Raw genomic sequence first — 5,230 nt, 5'->3', positions numbered from 1 at the left:
CGCGGGCATGAACGCAGCATCTGGGCAAGCCTCCGGCCGGCACACTGGTCAGGGGTGGCTCATACCTCCCACATACACACACACACATACACACACGTGCCTCATCAGTCAGACCTACCTCGCACACACACACACACACACCGCACGCACGTGCCTCATCGGTCAGACCCACCTCACACACACACAGCCAGTCACCACTGCAGCTGCAGCCACCCGCATGGAGACTGTGACACATCTGCCCCGTCACACACACATGCGTCAGCATAGCAACGCACAGCCAGAAATACTCTCCCACCGGCTGCTACGGTTACCATAACTTAAATACTCTCCCATCGGCTGCTACGGTTACCATAACTTAAATACTCTCCCATCGGCTGCTACGGTTACCACAACAGAAATACTCTCCCATCGGCTGCTACAGGTAACACAACAGAAATACTCTCCCATCGGCTGCTACAGGTAACATAACAGAAACACTCTCCCATCGGCTGCTACAAATAACACAACAGAAATACTCTCCCATCGGCTGCAGGACATTCCAGAATTAGAGGACATTTGCTGTCCCCTACTGACATTTAAAATACTGAAGTCCAAAACAGTGAAATATATCACATATTTTGTCAATCAAACAGTCCTAAAGCAACATATACTAATTTTGCAGGGGAAAATTGTGTCCTTACGGGTTTAAACATACTTAATAGGTGTAAAATACCCCCCAAAACGAGGTTTTTCTCTTGTCCACGCCTCCAGGTGACAAACTTTTACATCATGTTTAATATCTAAAAGAAGTCTTGAATTAATTGTCTTCAGTTTTATTTTCATTACATGAATTTATTGTACCTGAAAAAAAGAAAAAATAGGATAAAACATATTTTGAATAGTATTTATTGTGCTATGAAGTTGTGTCCTTAAAAGTGCACGCAACCCTGTTACCCATACCATTTTTGCCTGGCTGATGAAGGGTTAAAATATTATGTCATATTACAAACAGGAAATTACATCATCCAAGCATTCTGAAAATCCATGGGTAGACCAAAGGTGTGTGCCCTCTTGCATTTTTGATATTTTTTCAAATTTGTCTTTGTTAACCGAGTCCGTCAAGCTAAACCACTCAACCCTGTTACCCATATTTTAAGAATAACGTTGAATAATTTCAATTTTTTTTTTCTAAATTTGTACAACTGCATTGGTCCTTGACCTTGGCAAAATAGCTTAATCAACCAGCTAGCCTTTGTTCATTAGCTAGAGGCTGTATTAGCACTGGTTTCGCAACCCTGTTACTTGCAACCCTGTTATTGAAATTAAATAACATGGTTATTATCATAGTTAGCAGGGTGTTTGTGGATAAATATGTTTAGTTAAATAATAAAAATGAATTTATTTGTGTAATTTCATATATTTGGACAATAATTTACTTTATATTATTAAAATATTTACATATTTTACACATGTAAAATAAATAGCCGGAATCTCTACGTTTCTTCTGTTAGAACAGCATCATTACTGCATAGTGTGCCACAATACATGTTCAGATCCAATAACATCTGAAAATAAACTAATTTTGGTAAGATTGTTGTGATTATTTCCAAGATATAGGCCTAATATGTTAGTAACAGGGTTGCGCGGACATACAGTATACACATAGCAAATAAAACATATGTGGTGGAAAAGGTACCGTCGATGGCCGAGCTTAACAAATCATATCATTTAGTAGTTTATGACCCATATTTCTTAAATATTCAACATACCATGTTAAAATTGAAGATTTATTTTTAAGAAGTGTAAATGCCAAAATGTCCTCTAATTATGGAATGTCCAGGTAACACAACAGAAATACTCTCCCATCGGCTGCTACAGGTAACACAACAGAAATACTCTCCCATCGGCTGTAACTTAAATACTCTCCCATCGGCTGCTACAGGTAACACAACAGAAATACTCTCCCATCGGCTGCTACAGGTAACACAACTTAAATGCTCTCACAGGGAGAGAACGCTACAGGTAACATGACTTAAATACTCTCACAGGGAGAGAACGCTACAGGTAACATGACTTAAATACTCTCACAGGGAGAGAACGCTACAGGTAACATAACTGAAATACTCTCACAGGGAGAGAATGCTACAGGTAACATAACAGAAATACTCTCACAGGGAGAGAACAGAAATACTCTCACAGGGAGAGAACGCTACAGGTAGCATTAGAGTCCATCAAGCATCTTTTAACAAAGCATTCTTCATGTTGACCTGGCCTACACTGTTTGTGGCCAGGGCACATCTAGCGGACACATACTGATATAACTGTAGCTACCAGGCCGAGTTTCAAACTGTTATTCTGATATACTGTTTCGGAAAAGATTTCAGCATCTGATAGTGACTGTCTACGGGAGAAGAGGAAGTGGTGACCTTATTCGGAATACAGGATATTTAGGGATGTAAAAGCGTATTGCCCTTATGGAGCCATGCCAGCTAGACTTTTCATCTCCAGTAAACCAGGTCAAATATCCAGCTCTAGGCAGTCAGGAGAAGCCATGACACACACACACACACACACACACACACACACACACACACACACACACACACACACACACACACAAACACACACTCTGAGTCAGCCACCCATAAATGGATGCTGAGGAGAATACTCCATGACTGGGTTTCATGAGGGCTATGGAGTGATAAGCATGAAAAATTCACTAAACATGACTTTTATGTTTAGCAAGTCAAAAGGAAAATGCAGTGAAGACGATAAAAATGCATTTTACATCAACATGAAGAGTGTGCACTAGGCAGATAGGCTACTAAGCTATTTGAAAATGTTAATAGTCTAGGCATGTAAGTATGGAAACCACAAAGAAAACTATATCCTTTAAAATTAGGAGTTATGAGGAGTCTGGAACCTGCTTGGATGAGCTTGTTAAGATTCTGAAACTGAATTCTGAAACTACTGTATTATAGCACTGGACTCAATTGCTCAGACTATGGACTTGAATCCATATTTTACGTGGTGTCAACTAATAATTATTATGCTAGGGCCTGTAGGCCTACTTTAGACTGTAATTTCAATGCTGACCTAATGAACCCAGAGAGCAGAGCCACTGGGACGGATCTGTTGTGGGCATCAGAGGGTCTGTGTCTTGCTGCTAATAACGGAAGGTTGTGCGTGCACACAGCACTCGTGAGATCACATGAGGCGAATGCATTTCTGAACCCAGCTGCAACCTGGTCATGACCGCGAGCTCAGCTGACTTCAGCAATGTCGCGTCGGCTACGACGGCGACCAGTAGCCTATTGGGTTGAACGCGTGGGTTTAGATGATCCTCTGAATTGCGTCTAGGCTACGACACAACAGACATTAGCAGCCTACCACTGGTCTTACCTTCATCTGACAGCCTTGCAATGTTTTCCATGTGCATTGCCTCTGGGTTTAACTCCGAGGTTGTCTCCATATTCGCAGACATATTTTTCGCTCCACTAGGCTAATTAACCGAAAGCGGAAGTGACATAGGTTACCTGTACCTGTAACTGTAAGGTGTCAAGGTCTAACTGTACAAATCTCAGCTATTACTGTAGATAGCCGCTAGGCTCTAGCTGACAGCACAGAAGTTACCTGAAGAGTAGGAAGATAGACATTATAGCCTAGCTAATTATAATCAGCGCTGCGATACGAGAATGAATTGGATTTCGGATCATAATTTATGACTCATCCGTCTGACGCCATTTGTAAGCAGGTGTTGTTGATCCGTCAAACCAGGAGGACTGTGGTCTTATAAAACCGACCCTACCTTTTAGGCCCCCCTTATCAAAAAGTCCTATAGGATTACAGTCAGTTTTTAGAACCAAAATTCTATAAGATTACAGTAGCAACAAACGATTTAGGATTCTCCAATTTCCCCCCCAAAATCTGATTGGAATCCTGTAGGACTTTTTGATAAGGGTCATACTAACATAAGCTGGCCATTTTCCCACCGATTTAATATACACATTATTGCAATACAATAACAGAAGACAAGCCAAAATATACAGTGAGAATAATATAATTTAATCATTTCCAGGAAAGGGAATACAATAGAGAGGGTAAATCACAAAAGTTAAATCATTTAAAGGATTGGTAATGACAAAGGAATGCTCAGTGTCTCATCTAAGTGTCACAGCCCACCGTAGTCAGAACACAAATAATGTAAACATCTTCACCATTTTCAGTCTAGTACAGTATGACTGAAGGGGCCAAAGAGAGAGAGAGAGAGAAAGAGAGAAAGAGTGAGGAGGAGAGAGAGGGAGGGAATAAGACTGACATGATCAGAAGGTGACGGTATGGAGAGGTACTAGCTCAATTAGGAACCATTCCAGGCTCCAATTAGTGAGACATCAGTGATGAAATCATATTGCTGTTGCTCACATGTGTAGTTCACTTACACAATGACCCGTCTCAACATAAACAACACGTCGTAGAGCTCATCCTGATACGCTGAGAGAAGGGAGGTGCATCTCAAACTACACAATGACCCGTCTCAACATAAACAACACGTTGTAGAGCTCATCCTGTTACGCTGAGAGAAGGGAGGTGCATCTCAAACTACACAATGACCCGTCTCAACATAAACAACACGTTGTAGAGCTCATCCTGTTCCGCTGAGAGATGGGAGGTGCATCTCCAGTTGAAAGCCAGAGAGAGTGCTGGGGAGCGAGAGGGGGGGCGAGAGACACTACGTTCCCTTTAAGATCAAATGTGGGGGACTTCCATCTTCATGTGGGGCTGACGACAGGGTACACACAACAGCGATTGGGGGCACCCTCATAAATATTAACATACTTTTGTCAACATTCAATATACACTGCAATGGAGAAACAAACAAAAAACATGACAGCACAACAGCCAAAATATACTGCAGACAGATGCACACAGAAACAGGTAAAACTTGTGTACACACACACACACACACACACACAATCAGGCTTTCACACATCTACACACACGCACGCACACACACACACACACACACACAACACATAGCACAACACAACTAACTAAACTCAACCTCTCCGGGTTGAAACTGGAGGAGAGGGGACACGTGTGTGTGTGTGTGTGTGTGTGTGTGTGTGTGTGTGTGTCAGAAAATCGTGTTTGTATGAATGAATGAATGTATTCAGTATGTATGTGCATATTTCTCTGTATATGTGTGTGTGTGTGTGTGTGTGTGTGTGTGTGTGTGTCCCCGCCTCCCTCT

The 5,230-nt window shown here is 41.8% G+C and overlaps 1 protein-coding gene across 1 annotated transcript in view; it reads right to left on the bottom strand.

Moving 5' to 3' along the window:
- Positions 1-4,510: 4,510 nt before the first annotated feature.
- atp6v1ba (ATPase, H+ transporting, lysosomal, V1 subunit B, member a) overlaps positions 4,511-5,230 on the bottom strand; it is a 38,660-nt gene continuing 37,940 nt past the window's right edge. Inside the window, exon 14 of the mRNA XM_062519376.1 lies at positions 4,511-5,230. This exon is cut by the window's right edge and continues 197 nt beyond it. The gene's annotated coding sequence lies outside the window, so the exon portion shown is untranslated.

Source organism: Sardina pilchardus, chromosome 18, assembly GCF_963854185.1.
Source record: "Sardina pilchardus chromosome 18, fSarPil1.1, whole genome shotgun sequence".
NCBI lineage: Eukaryota > Metazoa > Chordata > Actinopteri > Clupeiformes > Clupeidae > Sardina > Sardina pilchardus.
Note: the sequence above shows the minus strand (reverse complement) of the source record. Positions and strands in the feature narration are given on the sequence as shown.